The sequence below is a fragment of the Hylobates moloch genome, unplaced genomic scaffold (assembly GCF_009828535.3).
Source record: "Hylobates moloch isolate HMO894 unplaced genomic scaffold, HMol_V3 SCAFFOLD_1, whole genome shotgun sequence".
Taxonomy (NCBI): domain Eukaryota; kingdom Metazoa; phylum Chordata; class Mammalia; order Primates; family Hylobatidae; genus Hylobates; species Hylobates moloch.
In genome coordinates, this window is record NW_026652276.1 from 183772347 (window position 1) to 183791493 (window position 19147).

At 41.9% G+C, this 19147-nt stretch overlaps 1 protein-coding gene and 1 long non-coding RNA gene across 14 annotated transcripts in view; one reads left to right on the forward strand and one right to left on the reverse strand.

Moving 5' to 3' along the window:
• Positions 1-19147, reverse strand: part of FBXL13 (F-box and leucine rich repeat protein 13) — a 304728-nt gene that overhangs the window by 189082 nt on the left and 96499 nt on the right. For 3 of the 13 annotated variants that reach the window (XR_009209026.1, XR_009209025.1, XR_009209024.1), the window contains one exon: positions 1792-1955. The exons of the other annotated variants lie outside the window; for them this stretch is intronic. The gene's annotated coding sequence lies outside the window, so the exon portion shown is untranslated. The remainder of the gene's footprint in view (positions 1-1791; positions 1956-19147) is intronic. 13 annotated transcript variants of the gene reach the window in all.
• Positions 1457-16917, forward strand: LOC116814190 (uncharacterized). The gene is made up of 5 exons (XR_004371201.2): positions 1457-1797; positions 6435-6574; positions 14193-14368; positions 16108-16296; positions 16439-16917. It is a non-coding gene; the product is annotated as an uncharacterized LOC116814190 (long non-coding RNA).

Consider the following 19147-nt stretch of genomic DNA (forward strand, 5'->3'; position numbering starts at 1 on the left):
CCAGGGAGGCAGAGGTTGCAGTGAGCCAAGATCATGCCACTGCACTCCAGCCTGGGAGACAGAGTGAGAGTCCATCTCAAAAAAAAAAAAAAAATTTTAAAGACACTTTGAGACATAGACTGAGAGTTTGCTTCCTATGGACCCTTCACAAAGGAACTTCTAAAGAACACTGAAATCAGAAGAAAGGCATGAAATGCAAATAGTAACAATGGGCAAAAAATCTAATAAGTATATGGGTAAAGCCATAACTTTATAAAACAGTATCATGATGACAAATGTGGGGATAGAACAATAAGATGGAACAAAAACACTAGATAATAATAACACTCTAACACCAGAGAGAGTAATCAAGAGTTAGTGTTCTAAATTTCAATTATTATTCAAGAAGAAAGTAGAAATATTAATTTACTTTAGGCCTTATTAATAAATGTACACATTAAAAATATTTGAGTAACCAGCAAAATAGTAGAAATAGAATGGTTATCTTCTACAACATGTTAAAAATATTTAAGAGTAACCAGTAAAATCATAGAAATAGAATGTATATCATCTAAAACATGAAAGTAGAAAAAAGGGGGTAGATTTAAATACTCAATAAATAGTACACTACTTGGTAATGGGTGCACTAAAATCTGACTTCACCACTATACCATTCATCAATGTAACCAAAAATCACATGTATCCCAGAAGCTATTGAAATTTCTTTAAATGTTTTTATTTTTAAAAAATTCAGTAAAGTCAGGAAAGGGGAAAAAAAACATATAAAAAGATAATAAATAGTATAAAATGAAATTAGAAAAATGAACCCAAGTATATCGATAATCATAATAAATTTAACAATGTATTGGTTAGAAGACAAAAATTTTTTATTCCTAAAAATGCTTTTTGCTTTAATGTTTTTCCCCCAATATTAATGTAGCTATCTATTTTCTTTTCCTAGTTTTATTTTTAATTGACAAATAATAATTAAAATGCATTTATGGGTAAAATGTGATGTTTTGATTTATGTTTATAATGTGGAATGATTAAATCAGGTTAATAATTAAGAAATCACCACCTCACATAATTATCATTTTTGTGTGTGAAGAAAACATTTAAAATCTACTCTTCCAGGCACAGAAAGACAAATTCTCCATGATTTCACTTCTATGTGAAATTTTAAAATGTTGGACTTATGGAAGTAAGGAGTAAAATGATGGTTATCAGCCTTCCTTTCATTTGTGTTCATTTTGTTTTTGAAAGATTCTCCCCAAGGCCTGAAAGCTTGAAGGAATGAGTAACTCCTCTCTTCTTAGGCCCAGTCCCAAGGCACAAGGCCACTTGTGCCAGCAGCGTGAGTCAGCAAGATAGCAGAAGCAGGAAGAGAGCCGGCCAGAAGACACCTACCCTGGCCAGAAGACACGTACCCCTGAAGATCGAGAAACAGGCCATCTGGGTACCACATAGCAGTTATGTCAGACCGGGACATTTCCTGTTTACAGAAGACTATAAAACCCTGCCCCATACTCATTTGGTGCTGGCGCCATTTTAAGCCTTAGCCTGCCTGCACCCAGGCGCTCATTAAAACAGCAGGTTGCTCCACACTGCCTCGTGTTGTCTGTTGGCACGCTTTCAGAGTTTGAATGGATACAAGAACCTTTCATCTGGTGCCGAAACCCGGGAGGGGCTCTGGTCCTCGTCCCCCGTGGACCTACCCCTCCACCCCAGAAAGCAGGCCACAGCAGCTGGACAAAGGAAGCTCCTCAGCCTCCAGTTGCATCTCTGTGCATGCACATCAGTCACTGATCTCACCTACTGGTAAGTTTCCCGGGAGCCCAGTTAACAGGGAAAAATCCACACAGCCTCTCTTGGTTTCTCCAGTTCGAATATCCAGCATTGGTCCAAGAAGGCTCTGACGTGGGCCAGGCACTCGCTGATCATCTGGTCTTAGGGGGACGCCTCTAAGCCATTTGATCCTGTTCCAGGAACGAAAAAGGCAGCGGTGACGATCGCTCCTTTCATCATCTCCCTCCACCATCCAGGATGGTCTCCTTTTTCCCTGTTTTCCCGAGCCTACCCTCAGTTATGGGAAACTCCCCAACCTCCATTCCAAAACACAGCCCTCTAGGCTGCCTCATAAAAAACCTGTAAACCTGGCCAGGTGCGGTGGCTTGTGCCTGTAATCCTAGCACTTTGCGAGGGTGAGGTGGGTAGATCATGAGGTCAGGAGATCAAGACCATCCTGGCTAACACAGTGAAACCCTGGCTCTACTAAAAATACAAAAAATTAGCCGGGCGTGGTGGCAGGCACCTGTAGTCCCAGCTACTCAGGAGGCTGAGGCAGGAGAATGGTGTGAACCCGGGAGGCAGAGCTTGCAGTGAGCCAAGATCGCACCACTGCACTCCAGCCTGGGCGACAGAGTGAGAGTCCGTAAAAAAAAAAACAAAAAAACAAAAAAACAAAAAAAAAAACAAAAAAAACAAAACCCTGTAAACCCTAGGCCTCAGGCAAGATATCCATCCTCCTTGTCTTTTTTTGCAATTCAGACTGGCCACAATACGAATTGAATAATGGGTCCTAACGGCCCGCAAATGGAACATTCGACTTTACAATTTTAACTGATTTAAGCAATTATTGCTGATGACTGGAGAAATGGGGAAACACTCCTTATGTCCAGCCCTTTATGCACTCAGATCACAACCTGACCTCTGTAATTCTTGCTCACCTGTTCAAATCCTCCTCTATTCTCGCCACCCAGATACCTTTCTCCTCCCAACTCCACATATTTTCCTTGCTAGATCCAGCAGACTGCTGTCCACTCCTCCCAGCCCCTGCCTCTACCTCTCAACCGTCTTCTTTAACCCCCCCCAAGCTTCCTCTTTTTCTCGCTGCAATCTTCTCGGCCGTCATCTTCCCAGTCGCCATCTTCCCAGCGGCCATCTTCCCAATCAGCAGTATCCACTTCTTTTCCTACACTGTCCTCTCCTCAGGACAACTCTAGCATTGCCTGTACTCATTACTCATTTTCCTTCCTCACTGCCTTCTCCTGAAGCCTGTAAACCCATCCCACCACCTTACGCCCCTATCTATCCTCCACTGCCTATCAACTTAACCCTCCTTCCCCCTTCAAACCCTCAGCAGGAACCACTTCCAGGTTCTTCCTTCTCTCCCACCCATACTTGCTCAGGCGCCATCTTTGGCCCATGCCCCACCCTTACTTCAGCCCCTGTGCTACAGTGCCCTCTTCAGAAAGTAGCAGGAACTGGAGGTATTGTTAAAGTTTATGTTCCCCCCTCCCTCAGTGATCTCTCTCAAATTAACAAAAGACTCAGTTCACTTCCAGAAGACCCTACCTCTTACATTAGAGTTTCAGTACCTCACCCAGTCTTATGAACTAACTTGGCATGACCTCTACATTATCCTCTCTTCCACCCTCACCCCAGAAGACTGGGGCCATATCTGGACCCTAGCTCAGGCACATGCTGATACAATTCATCACCAAGCTCCTGCTCAGCCTACTGGTGCAAAGGCAGTCCCCAACCAGGACCCCCACTGGGATTATCAAGATGGGGCCTCTGGACGCTGCTGTCGAGACCACATGATTGTGTGCCTCCTTGCAGGACTGAAAAAGGCTGCCCATAAAGTATTAAACTATGAAAAACCTTCAGAAATCACCCAAGGTCCTGACGAAAACCCAGCCCTTTTTATCTCTCGTTTAACTGAAGCCATGAGAAAATATACCAACCTAGACCTAGCCAGCCCAGAAGGAACCGATATTTTAAACCTTCAGTTCATCTCCCAATCCACCCCTGATACTCAGCGCCAGCTTCAAAAACTTGACGACAGCCCTCAAACCCCACAACGAGACCTTCTTAATTTAGCCTTCAAAGTCTTTAACAATCGTGATGAGGAAAGTAAAAGGCAAAAACAGGCAGGGTTTCAAATGCTTGCCTCCTCCATCAGGGGCCCTGCAGGCCCATGGGGCCACAGCTCCACACAGAAGCCTCCTAGCAATCCACCTCCACCTGGCGCCTGCTTCAAGTGCGGCAATGAAGGCCACTGGCCCACACAATGCCCAAACCCAGGTAAGCCCACCAGGCCATGTCCCCTCTGCAGAGGACCCCACTGGAAGTTAGACTGCGAGCAGCCCCTGCAAGGACCGCCCCCACCCCTTCCTAAGCCAACCTCCTACTCAGATCTCATCAGCCTTGCCGCTGAAGACTGATGGTGCCTTGGAACAGATACCCCAGCAACTACCATCGCTTCATCGGAGCCAAGGGTAACCCTGATGGTGGCAGGTAGGCCAGTATGTTTTTAAAATTAATACCGGGGCAACCTATTCTGCTTTCCCTAATTTTTCAGGACCCACCCAGTCCTCCCAAGTCTCTATCGTGGGAAATGATGAACAAGCCTCCAAACCCTGAGCTCCCCTCCTCCACTTTTATGCTCCCTGCACACCTTTTCCTTCACTCACTCTTTCTTAGTCCTGCCCTCATGCCCAACTCCGCTCCAAGGCATCCTTTCAAAACTCCACACTGCTCTCCACTTCCACGTTCCCCATAGTACCCAACGCATCAACCCAGACCCCTCTGGGGCTTCTTTCTTCTACTCCATCCTCCCACCTTAAAACTGCAATCTTTCCTTATCTGCCATCTGTAGTTAGCCCCCCTGTTTGGGGTAATTCCACACCCTCAGTCACAAAACACCACACTCCCGTCCATCCGCATTACCCTTAAAGAGCCCACCCAGTTCCTATCACAGAAGCAGTATCCCATCCCCCAAGCAGCTCTCACAGGCCTGAAGCCTATCATTTCTCACCTCCTCGCCAGTCACCTACTCCGCCCAACATACTCCCCTTTTAACACACCAATTCTACCTGTTAAAAAACCAGATGGAACTTATCGCTTAGTCCAGGACCTCAGGCTTATTAACCAAGCTGTACTCCCAGTATGTCCAGTAGCTCCTAACCCATATACTTTACTTTCTGCAATTCCCTCCAATACCACCCATTTTTCTGTTCTAGACCTAAAGGATGCTTTTTTCACAATTCCTTTACACCCTGATTCCCCAAACCTCTTTGCCTTTACGTGGGAAATCCCCAACACCCACGGAGTCCCTGTGTATGATCACTTAAACAGAGAAAAACAATCCTTAAAGGTAGGAGGAAGCCGAAGATGGCAAGAGGACGAGTGGCCTCTGCAAGGGATCATCGAATATTATGGTCCTGCCACTTGGATAGAGGATGGTTCATGGGGTTATTGCACTCCCATATATATGCTAAATAGAATAATTAAGACTACAGGCTGTTCTAGAGATAATCACTAAGCAAACCGCCTCAGTCCTGGAAATGCTCGCACAACAACGAAAACAAATGTGCGTGGCAATTTATCAAAACAGGCTAGCACTAGACTACTTATTAGCAGAAGAGAGTGGAGTCTGTGGTAACTTTAATGTCTCCAATTGTTGTCTTAACATAGACGATAATGGAAAAGCAGTTCTAGAAATCACTTCAAACATCAGAAAAGTAGCCCATGTACCAGTCCAAACCTGGAAAGGATGGGACCCAGCAAACCTTTTAGGAGGATGGTCCTCTAATTTAGAAGGATTTAAAATGCTGGTAAGGACAGTAATCTTCATCATTGGGCTCCTCCTGTTTCTCCCCTGTGTTTATCCCACTGATAATAAAAGCCATTAAAACTCTTGTTGAAACTACAGTTAACTAACTATGTTTATTGAGGCACTATTCACAATAGCAAAGACTTGGAACCAAGCCAAATGTCCAACAATGATAGACTGGATTAAGAAAATGTGGCACATATACACCATGGAATACTATGCAGCCATAAAAAATGATGAGTTCATGTCCTTTGTAGGGACATGGATGAAACTGGAAACCATCATTCTCAGCAAACTATCGCAAGGACAAAAACCAAACACCACATGTTCTCACTCATAGGTGGGAACTGAACAATGAGAACACATGGACACAGGAAGGGGAACATCACACTCCGGGGACTGTTGTGGGGTGGGGGAAGGGGGGAGGGACAGCATTAGGAGATACCTAATGTTAAATGACGAGTTAATGGGTGCAGCATACCAACATGGCACATGTGGCACATGTATACATATGTAACTAACCTGCACGTTGTGCACATGTACCCTAAAACTTAAAGTATGGTAAAAAAAAAAAAAAGAAACTACAGTTAACTGCCAGACAATCCAGACAATGCTCCTGCTACAATGACAAGATGGATACCAACCCGTCTCTCAAGAATACCCAAAAAATTAAGGTTTTCTTTTTCCAAGGTGCCCACGCCACCCCCTATGTCATGCCTAAAGTAGTTATTGAGAAAGTCACCCCTTTTCCCTTTTTTCTATAACCAAATAGAAAGGAATGAAGGATTCTCCCCAGGGCCTGAAAGCTTGAAGGAATGAATAACTCCTCCCTTCTCAGGCCCAGTCCCAAGGTGCAAGGCCACTTGTGCCAGCAGCGTGAGTCAGCAAGATAGCAGAAGCAGGAATAGAGCTAGCCAGAAGACACCTACTCTGGCTGGAAGACATGTACCCCTGAAGATTGAGAAAGAGGCCATCCAGGTACCACATAGCAGTTACATCAGACTGGGACACTTCCTGTTTACAGGAGACTATAAAACCCCTGCCCCATACTCATTTGGTGCTGACGCCATTTTAGACCTCAGCCTGCCTGCACCCAGGTGCTCATTAAAACAGCTTGTTGCTCCACACCGCCTCATGTTGTCTGTTCGCACACTCTCGGGGTTTGAACTGATACAAGAACCCTTCAGTTTTGTATTGTATTTTAGTTGGATTTTTAAAGTTTATCTCACAAAGAGGGTGACTACATAATAATTAAAGGTAGCAATTCACTAGAGATTATAGCAATCCTAACTATGCAAGCATCTAATAACAAAGCCACAAAGTGACAAGGAGAATCTGACAAATCCACAATCATAATGAAAGATAGTATCAAAACGATCTCAATACTTGATAGATCAATGCAAGGAAATAAGTCTTCGATTTCTCAGTGCTCCTGTAAAAAGCACTAGCCTCCAGAGGCATGGAAATCTACATGACACAAAGATAGGTAATTTTACCCTTCACTTACTTTACAAACGTTTTACTTTCCACATACTATTGAAATTAGATCTGTAGTTATTCATAGACAAATAGTTATTTGTCTGACAAACAGTTAGTTGCTCTGATCCAAAAGAATAATAAAACTTCTCTTACCTCCCCAAGAAAGTCAAATGGTCACAGCCTGGATTAGTCAAGATCCCAAGGTGTCAGGAAGATCCCTAATTTACATTTCAAGAAGAAATGGGTCTCAAGACCTTGGAGACATGTCTAGTTCATAGAAGCTGGAGATGCTAGGACTTACCTGGCCCTTGGAGAGATGCATTCTAAGAAGTCTTGCCTCTCTCTTTTACTTATAAATACCTTTGTGATTTTATTAGATCCACCCAACTAATCCGGGATAATCTCCCCATTTCAAAATTCTTGACTTAATCAAATCTGAGAAGACTCTTTTGTCATGTAAGTAACATACTCACAGGTTCTGAGGACTGGGATATGGACATCTTTGTAGGGGGTGGGGTAATGTTCTACCTACCATACTATATGAGGGAATAATAAACACTAAATTTAAGACAGCAAATACCTCTGAGGGAGAAAAGAGAATGCAGTCATGGAGGCTTTAATTGTATGTTATGTTTTATTTCTTAAGCTGGGTGGTGAGTGTACAGTTGCTCATTAAATTTCTTTGCATGCCTGAAATATTTTATTGAATAATCTCACTTTTTAATAAAAATACTTAGGAATAAATTTAACTAATTTAACTAAAAAGGTGAAAGACTAGCATACTGAAAATTACAAAACATTGCTGTAAAAAAAATGTAAAAAGGCCTAAATAAATGGAAAGACATCCCATGTTCATGGATTGGAAGACATAACAATGATAACAAAAATTGAACCAGAATTTAAAATCTGCCTCTGAATAAACACCAAACAAACATGGGCCAAGAGTTTTATAAGAGTATTCTATCAAATATCCAAAGAACAGACCCTACAAACAATAAAAATACTAAGATGTCAATACTATCTAAAGTGATCTATAGATTCAATGTAATCCCTATAAAAATTTCAAAGTCTCTTTTTACAAAAATGAAAAAACTGACCCTCAAATTTGCAGTAAGTGCAAGGAGTCCCAAGTAGCCAAAACAATTTTGAAAAAGAACAAAGTTGGAGGACTCACATTTCCTGATTTGAAAACTTACTACAAAGCTATAGTAATCAAAATATCAAGGTACAGGATAGACATATAGACCAATGGAATAGAGCTGAGAGACCAGAAATAAATCCATACATCATGGCCAACTGATTTTCAACAAGGGTGGCAAAACATTCAATGGGGGAAAAAAAGTCTTTTAAATAAATGGGACTGGGACAACTGGATATCCAAATGTAAAAGAATGAGTTTGGACCCTCTACCTCACACCATATAGCAAAATGAAGTCAAAATGAGATAAATGACCTAAATATAAGAGCTAAAACCAGCCAGGCGCAGTGGCTCACGCCTGTAATCCCAGCACTTTGCGAGGCTGAGGCGGGCGAATCACGAGGTCAGGAGATTGAGACCATCCTGGCTAACATGGTGAAACCCTGGGTCTACTAAAAATACAAAGAATTAGCCAGGTGTGGTGGTGGGCACCTGCAGCCCCAGCTACTCAGGAGGCTGAGGCAGGAGAATGGCGTGAACCTGGGAGGCAGAGCTTGCAGTGAGCCGAGATCGTACCACTGCACTCCAGCCTGGTCGACGACTCCATCTCAAAAAAAAAAAAAGAGCTAAAACCATAAACTCTTAGGAAAAAAATAGGGATAAATAAATCTTCATGACCCTGGGTTTAACAAAGAATATGACACCAAAAGCATGAGAAACAAAGGAAAAAATAAATAAGAGTTCATCAGAATGATAACCTTTTGTGTGTCAAAGAACATGATAAAGAAAATAAAGACTTCACTTTTTGCCTATATGTACTGGGAGGGCAAGAAAAATGCCAGCAATTAAATGAGTCGTTGAAATGGTCAACAAGCCTTGGAACGGTATTATGTTGGATCAGGTGGCCTGAAAGCTGTACTTGTAGTTTTGTACCTGTACTGTACTTGTAGGATATTTTTGAAGACAGAGGAAGTATTATAATTAGTCCTATGCTCAGAGAGGTAAAAGCAACTAGAAAAGAGAAGTGGCAGCACAGAAAAGTAGTAGAAATATAGAACCAATTTTCTGAGCTACAGAGAAGGAACAAATGACTTGTTTAAAAGGGTCCATTTTAATGTTCTTCCTTTTTATACTGGTAAATACTTTCTAGTCCAAGAAATCTGGCTCCGTATTTCCTAAAATTTTTACTTATTTGATCTATTCCCCTGTATGTACCCATCTCCCATTGCCTGTGCACCTTTCCTGTGCAAATGCCCCCCTTACCCACCTCTTTTTCTGACATTCCACATAGGCCAGTCTCTCATCCCACAGACTTGTTCTCAAAGAAGACATACTTTCCCTAGAAGATAGTATCCTAAAGAGCATTCTCCTATTGTCTTAGTCCATTTGAGCTGCTAAAACTGAGTACTACAGACTGAGTAACTTATAAACAAGAGGATTTTATTTCTCACAGTGCTAGTGGCTGGAGGCCTAAGATAAAGTCTCCAGCAGATTCAGTGTCTGGTGAGAGCCCACTTCCTGGTTTATACAAAGTCATTTCACTGTGTCCACACATGGCAGCAGGACCAAGGAGAATCTGGGATCTCTTTTATAAGGGCGCTAATCCCATTCATGAGGGCTTTGCCCTCATGGCTTAATCATTTCCAAAGACATCACCTGCAAATACCATCGCACTGGGGATTAGGTTCAACGTCTGAGTTTTGGGGGACATAAACATTCAGTCTATAGCAACTATGTTTCCCAAATTCCATTAAAAGCCAAAATATTATTTTGACTATACAGGTCCATATGGGTCTGTAATCCCAGCACTCTGCGAGGCCGAGGCGGACAGATCACAAGGTCAATGCTGGGTTACAGCCACGAATTCAAACCCTGGATCCCGGGCACATATAGATAGACTCTTCTTTTCCTCCACTGTGGAGTAACAGTCCCATTTCTCCTTGATAGTTAGGGTCAATTACTCCACCCAACACAGTAATTCCCTTCTTTGCCTGTTGATTCAGGGGCATGAGGAGTTCATACTGGTTGGGTGGCAGTCTTAACTTTTAGTTCAATAGAACTATCATTGTGCGTCCTGGTGTAAACATTCCTTATTTTTGAACCAAAACCTCTAGGTTAGCAGCATAAGCTTATGGAAACAGAAAGCAAAATTTTTGCTAGTGGGTTACTAGGGGTAATAGTGAGTGTGTCACTCCCACTTCCAACCCTTGATTCCTGGATCCAAGAATCTTGACTATGGGAGGAAGAGTATCATATATTGGACTGTGATTCAGAGTATATACAGATTCCTGGAGAACTGTGCCCCAGCCTTGCAAGGTACTCCCCCATTGTTGGCACTAGAATTGAGTCTTCCAAAGGCCACTTCACCATTCTATCAAACCAGCTACTTCAGAGTAGTGGTAAAAACTACAGTGTAACTGTGTTCACTGTAAAAACCAGTGAATCCCAGGAGCATGGACCCATTGAGGCATTTCTTTTGCTGTGAAGTTTTATAAATGGGAGTTCCTCTGCACAAGCTCTCTTGCCTGCCACCATGTAAGATGTCCCTTTGTTATTCTTTCATTTGCAACCATGATTGTGAGGCCTCCCCAGCTATGTGTAACTGTGAGTCCATTAAACTTATTTCCTTTATAAACTACCCACCCAGTCTCAGGTATGTCTTTATTAGCAGCATGAGAACAGACTAATACAAGCTTTAGTGCCCTAACTCCTCGTGCCAAAATATAAATGCAGAATCTCTGTTTAGAGAACTCATGTGAATAAACTTAGCCTCTTCCAACTTTATCTTCTTTCTACCATTATCCCACACCCTCATTATCCATTTCCACATATTTTTCAGATTTCAATCTGTATAAATTAGAAAACTCAAGTAGTTTTTTTGGAGTGTAGTGCACTTTCTCATGGGTCACATTTTGTCCCACATCTTCAAGGGCCTGCTGGGACTTGAGTCTAATTATGAGACTAGAAGCAAAGAGGGGTGGTAGGGGTGAGTTCTAAGAAAAATCAATATTGTCTTGCTTGGCAACTGCCTCAGTGGAGGCCATTACAATTTCCTCATGCAGTGTAGCATTAACCACCTTCTGAGGTGAGAAGCCACTAGCACTGGGAGTGGGGAGGCCACTTCCACTAGCAGCAGGATTGCTTCTTCCACTAGCAAAGGAGACTCATCAGAACTTAGAGGCTCGATGTCCTCAGTTTCATCAAGGTCTTCCCCCAAGTCCCCATTCCAACTTATAGAAACCCATTCTGGTTTTCTTTTTTCCTTTTTTTTTTTTTTTTTTTTTTTTTTGAGTGGGGTCTCATTCTGTCACCCAGGCTGGAGTGCAGTGGTGTGATATCAGCTCACAGAAACCCCCACTTCCCAGGTTCAAGTAATTCTCTTGCCTCAGCCTCCGGAGTAGCTGGTTTTATAAGTGCCTACCACAATGCCCAGCTAATTTTTGTATTTTTAGTAGAGACGGGGTTTCACCATGTTGGCCAGGGCTGGTCTTACACTCCTGACCTCAAGTGATCTGCCTGCTTTGGCCTCCCAAAGTGCTAGGATTGCAGGCATGAGCCACCGCACCCAGCAAGAAACCCATTCTTTCCCAGTCAAGGCCTTCACTTTAACAGAGTATAAAAATGGGTCACAGGATGAGATAAGATAACTGTAAAACTGGGTCACAGGATGAGATTCTGCATTTGATTTTCAGGAATCTCAGCCCTGTGGCTAAAGGAGATAAGACTCTCCCTCAGGGCACATGTGGAAGCTTTCAGTCATTTATGCAGTACTTGAGCTGGGAATTTGAATTCCTGAGCTCCTTCTTTTCTTTCAATACTTTGTTCGTGACATTAGGAGCAACAAGCCAACCTAATTATATTCATTTGATTTCCAGAAATGTTTGAGAGTATCATATGCACAATTATCAGCTCCTTGCTTCTTATAAGTGGTTGATTGGGAACATCCAATGGAGATATTTGGCATATCTCTATTGCCAGATAGCACCATGAAACATCAGTGCTCTTTTTAGCACTGAAAAAAGAGTCATTTGCATCTTTAAATCTGATCACATTAAAAAGCCAATTCTAGGAACCCAAAAACCAATTCTAAAAACTCATCCTTAAAATTCTGTTCCTATAGAACCACTCTTGGTACCAAAATCTGTATTAGTCTGGGTACTCCAGAGAAAAAGAACCAAGAAGATATATATAACCATCTATCTATCTATCTATCTATCTATCTATCTATCTATCTATCTATCAATCATCTACCTATCTATCCATCCATCCATTAGATATATATTGAGAGAGAAAGATAATTACTTAAAGGAATTGGCTTATGCAATAATGAAGGCCAAGAAGTCCAAGACCTTCTGTTGGCAAACTGGAGACCCCAGAGAGCTGGTGGTATAGTTCCAGTACAAATCTGAGTCCAAAGGCAAGAGAAGATTGATGTCCCAGATCAAAGGCAGTTCATTCATTCTTGGTGCTTATATGACATTTTATTTATTATAACTACTTAACTGATATTTTTTCAATGCTGTACTTTCAATAAGAAAGGAAAGAAAATAACAATTGTACGGAGATAGAAAGGGGATTTATAGCACACTTCTGTGTGCTAGGCATTTTATTTTAATTATTAGAAGAACCCTGCTATGTGCCAATTATTATCTTAATTTAAAGATGGGGGAATACCATTTTCTAGTTCTATCTGGGTTAGGGTTGCTGCCTTAAATACAGGATGCCCAATTCAATTTGTATTTCTGATAAAGAACAAATAAGTTTTTTGTATTAGTATATGCTACATATTGCACAAGACATACTTACACTAAAAAATAACAACTTTATGTTAAATTCAAATTTAAGTGGGCATCCTTTATTTTTATTTGCTAGTTCTGGCAACCCTACCCTTGACTGGGGTCCTGCATTGCTTGTGCTGGTCTCTCTCTCCTTCATCCCTGCAGACAGACCTTCACTCCTGACACCTGATCACCCAGTCTCTGATCACCTGCCTATCACTAAGATCACCATGTGTTGATGGCTTTATACCCACACCACTGTGTTCTACCTCTCTGCAGGATTCCCACCAGTTTAGAATTCTTTCATGCTCACCACCTGGCCAGCATGCATCTGGTGGAACCCCTAGAGTATAGTCAAATTCTCTGTAGACCATGTCCTAGCACATCCAGCTATGTGACAGTCTGCATTTCACACTATCCAGAACCCACAGCCCCCCCCGGTGGCTATGCTCCTGAGTGAGCTTCCAACTAGCAAACAAACCACTCCACATTCCACACAATATAAGATATTGTGGGAACGTACAAACTGTGGATAGATAACTAACCAACAACCCATAGAGGCATGTTACAACTCAGGGGCAGCAGGAAGATCCCCAGAAAGGGCGAGTAGATGGGATTTGTGTTCAATACTTTTTTTCTACATGGATAAGGCTATATTCATGTTTATGAAATCAGTGAATTCCATAGAGCTGGAAGACATAGCTGACTCACTGAATATTGGAATCAGAACCAAAATCAACGAGATGAAATTGAACAGGAATAACAGAAACTGTTATGCTAATGTTGAGATTAGCAGTGACATAAGGCACAACATCCAGTCAGCAGTTCAGATAAAGACCTCAGAGTTTTGGTTCAACACAAGCTCAAGGATGGGCATTATCATGTACTGGGGGAAAAAACAACATTTAGATTCAAACAAACCCAATCTCAAATGCTAATTTCACTACTACATTGCTATGACCCAAGCCTTTGTCTCATAAAATGGGCATACTCACTCATAAAATGGGTGAGTATGAACAAGATAACACATGTTGAGCATGTGTGAACAGTGCCTAGAATGCATGGGAGATACTCAGTAATCCACACCCCACATCCCTGGAACCTGGCATGATGCCCCCCCATCAATACATTTAGGAGACATCATAGCACTTTCCAAATAATCTATTGAAACATTCATTTTTGCCTGTTCTCTTTACTTTAGGATGCCAGAAGAAATGGGAAGACATTAAGGTTTATGCGCTAATATTTGAGTCCTTTCATGGCATTTACATGGCAGAGCCAAAAGCAGAAGTTGACAACCATCAGAAGCCAAACCAGCCCCACAAAATACCTAGCCTTCAAGAGAGAAATTGGACCACTCTATGAAAAATGTTGCTGGTGTGTGGGGATGGGGAGGTTGGAAAGTTGCTGAGACTTCAGGAAGGAATGGAGGCTCATGACAGATATTTGTGCCACATTCCCATGTAGACCTTCCTAAAATGTGGCAGGCCCTCTAATGGGCACCATCAGAAAGCCATGGCAACTGATGATCAAAAGATCTACCTTGAGGCCATGGTCCCTGTGCCCAAGCTGGGCTCAGAAATCATGGAGTCTCCCACCTTCAAGGGACTGTGTCAATTTAGGCAGTGAGCACAGCCACAGCCGCCCATGTGGATGTGGACTCAAGTCCAGTTTTCTTCATGGGTGCTTTGGCTGTGAGACACCTCTAAGACTCTTGCACAACCAAGCAGCAGGGGTAGAAGGATATTAGAATTGAATGTGATGATTGAGATTGAATTTACTGGTTAAATGGGTGGGGACATGCAGCAGATGGGCCTATTGTAAAGGAATAAATATAACATTTATTTTCATCCAAGTACTAGGGAGTATATTTTTTTGTATGCTTTGTCAGAGATCAGTTGGTTGTAACTATTTAGCTTCATTTCTGTTTATCATACCATAATTCACAATTGCAAAGATATGGACCAAACTAAGTGCCCATCAATTAATGAGTAGATAAAGAAAATGTGATACACACACACACACACACACACATACATACACACACCATAGAATACTACTAAGCCATAAAAAATAATGTCTTTTGCAGCAATTTGGATGGAACTGGAGGCCATTATTCTAAGTGAAATAACTCAGGAAGGGAAAACCAAATACTGTATGTTCTCACTTGTAAGTGGGAGCTAAGATATGGGTATTCAAAGGCATACAGAGTGGTATAATAGACACTGGAGACTCTGAAAGGGAAAGGGTGAGAGAGGAGTGAGGAATAAAAAAATAGTGTACAATGTACACTATTCAGGTGACAGGTACCCTAAAATTTCAGATTTCACCAGTATATAATTCATTCATATAACCAGAAACCACTTGTACCTCTAAAGTTATTGAAATTTAAAAATTGTAAATAAAAATCCCACATATATTAGGGAGTATAATTCACACTCTCTATGAAGTAAAAAGGGCTTATACAGTAGGCCAAACTCAACGCTACCACTGTGATTTAACCTAATTCCCCAAGCATCATTTATTTCATTTGCAAAACAGAAAAAAAACATACCTCACAAAGATATGGGGAGGATTACATGAGATAACTAATAGCAAAAATCCGAGCATATTTCTTAGGGTAGTGTGGATGCATTTTATACGAATTTGAATTTGGTGGATTTAAAATAGTGAAATAAAAATGTAAGTCTCACTATATGGCAAAACTTGAAATAATGTGAAATCCCACTTTATATTTATTCCTAAATGAAAACGCATCTTGAGTGGGTATCATACACTAATCACTAATGGGACGTGGAGAATTTTTTTTAAAAGGAGAAGTCTAGGATGATTCCCACAATTCTAATTTGGATGACAAGTGATGACACCATTTACCAAGAAAGCCCAGGAATACAGAGGGGTGGGGAGTAGTCCCATAAGTGAGGTGGGGAAGTGATGGCTTCAAGCCGAACATGCTAGGGGGTAGATGCTGTGAAAATTCCAGTGGACTTACCCAGCAGGCATTGTTAAATGACCTGGGTCTTAGAAGAGAGAGATGGCTGGAGATACACAGATTTGGCAATCGTGAGTAAACAGCATATAACTACAACCTAAAGCATGTATTTGAAATCACCCAGGGAGTGAAGATTGAATGAGAAGAACAGAGAAACAATGACAGAGTCCTTACAAACACCATGATACAAGAAGGCAATGGGGATATGTTATCCTACAGGAATTCTAAAAGAAGTGATCAAAAAGGTGAACAGAAAACCAGGTGGGAGTACTGTCACTGAGGATGAGTTTCCAGAGAGAAGAAGCTATTGCAGGTCAGTGGTCAGTCTAGCTAGCACTGCTTCAATGAGGGGTAAAGATAGGCTCAGGAATGTCCACTTTAAGGGGCAGGGATGAAACTTGCACTGGATGCTGCACTAATCAGATCACACTTGGAATATTTTTTTCTACCTCCAGACACTGCTGAGTATGAAGAACTAATTGGAGGAGGAAGCCATTGTATAGGAGATGCAGAGCAGCAGCAAAAATGGTAATGAAAATAGAAGATAAATTAGAAAATTTGGAAAAACCCAAACAGATCAGCCATATTGAAGGGAAAAAGAAAAACTAAACAAAGTGGGAGAGGGCAGAGATGTAGAACGGTGTACATTCTTTTAACCCCAAGAATGAATGTAGCCAAGAACACAGTGGGGACTTAGGAGTCTCAGCACAGAGCATTCTCTACTCCCTACTGCTCGGGCAAAGGACTCCTTCATGATGCAGAACCATAACTGGTGTAGAGTCTTAAATGACCTGGGTATCTCTAAGTGGAACAAAGTGCTTTCCGTGTAAAAGGATTAACTTGAACCTGGGTGCTCAAGGGACACCCTAGGGTGCTTATCCCACTGATTCTGATCTGACTGTGTTAAGTAATAAATCATGTGGTTACATATTCAAATTATCTTGTGTAGTTTTCTCCACATTGCTACTTAAAGAGAAACCCCAGACACAATAATGAGGGAGTTCAGTATAAGGGTATGAAGAGATCCAGGCAAGCTATAACCTGGAGAGCTCCTTGCCCTTCAGAAGGTGGGACCACTCAGAATGAGGGAGAAAACACGGCCCAGCCCACATTATGAGGAAGCTACAAACAGAGAATTCTTAGAAGACAGCAGCCAAAAGAGTGGCAGGGATGGGGACAGGGAGGGCTGAGACTAGAAACTCACAGAGGAACAAACAATTGAGTAAACTGGAAACAAGTAACCACAAAAGCACTAGAAAATAAAATGAAAGCTATGCATGAATAATTGACAAATTTGATCTTCTTCCTTGTGAATGCAGAAGGAACTAGAAACAAAAGATAATGGGGAGGCCGCTTTCTCTGCTTTGATCTGAAGGACAACTTTCTAATTATCTAATCTTTCCCAAGACAGAACAGAATGCATGGCAAAGTCAACAGACTCTCCAGCACAGAAATCACTAGACCAAATGCTGGATAAACATTACTGTTAATGGAGATGTTTCATTGCCTTGGCCTCACATCTCTACCTAGAACACTTTAGAAACACTCTGGGCCTCTCTCTCTCTACCCTTCATGTGTTCCCAGGAGAAGAGGAGGAGTGTTCCGGAGAAAGAACTAGGCTTGCGATTCAGCTCCTGCTCCACCCTGCCTTGACCTGAATGCAAGATGCATGCATCCTGGTCTGCTCTCAGCAGCATAGGGAGGCCTGCAGTTGTTCAGCTGTGCAGTGACTGAGGGGCAAGTCTATCTGATTCAGGAATGAAAGAATGAAGTAGTATCCTTTGTCACTGATCTTAAGTCATAGTCTCCTATCAGCTGTATCAGATAATATGTCCATTTCCATCTGTCTATTTCTCAATTGGTTCCAAACTCAGATACGGAAGGGGGTGTCCTCTAATACCTCAACAACATCTGTGAGGAATATTTTCCTGGAAAAGAGGTTGGATCACATAACTCTAAAATTGCTGTATACATAGAATTCAGTGACTCTTACTTTTCAGATACTTCTAGGACCTTCTAACTTAATGCCTCATTGACATTTCAAATTCAGTGAATCTAAAATTAAGTTTCTCTTTCCCCAAAACCAGTTCACTCTCCCAACATTACTGCACATCATAAGTAGCACTGGCTTCACATTCATCAAGAATTTAAAAGGTTAAAGTTTCCAAATAATAGGTAAATTGGAAACGTCCTTATCAGGATTCCAAATCAATGCCAACACCAGAGAGTGGTGGGCGAAAGCCTAGCTGTGACTGCCATGACCTAGTGAGAATGTAGGGCAAAGACAGAGAGCCAAGGTCAACATCTGGAGGTGCAGTCAGACCAGAGCCAACATCTGGGTGTGAGGAGAGAGCAAGAAACCTATTCTGAGGATAGAGAAATTATTCCCAGAGAAAAGAAACAGGAAATGTCATGCCACAGAAGCCCAGAATCAAGTGCTACTGAAAGAGCAAGACAAGAAGGGATCATAGGCAATCAGATTTGATGATTAAGAAATTCCTGGGACCTTGATGAGACCAAGTTTGTAATAGTGGAGCTGAAAAGAAAACATCATTTTTCATTCGATCATTCAACCAACATTTACTGAGCATCTAGAGATTGTGAATTCAAAGCAGGTAAGACATTGTCCCTGTCCTCAAGGCACATATAGTCCAAGAAGAAAACACAAATTAGGCCATTATAAGAGAGTAAAAAGTGTCTCAAGAGGGACTCTGGGAACAGAGAGGAAGGGTAACTAACCAAGACTGAGAGAGAGGACAAAGGATCAAAGTAGCCTTTCTGGAAGAGATGACATCTGAGCTGAACCTAAGCAGGACTGAGTAGGGCAAGGAAGAAGAGAAGAGAGCCTACAAAGTCAGCACGTGATGGGTGAAGGCATATGGCCAGAGAGGGTGCCTTGAACTTGGGTAACAGAGAGTGACTCCACGTGGCTACAGCCAAGGGCTCCTCTGGAGCAATGATGGAGAATGAAGCTGAGAGGTAGTGGAAGCTAGAACTGGAAATACCTCATGCAGCATGTTAAAGCCAACAGAGTTCAGGAGAGATTTTAACCAGGAAGTGACATGAATAAATGTGATCTGAGAAAGACAACTCTGGTGGACAAATGAAAAATAAGTCAGGTGGTCAAAGTCAAGAGTCAAGAGTAGATGCTAGAAGACAAATTC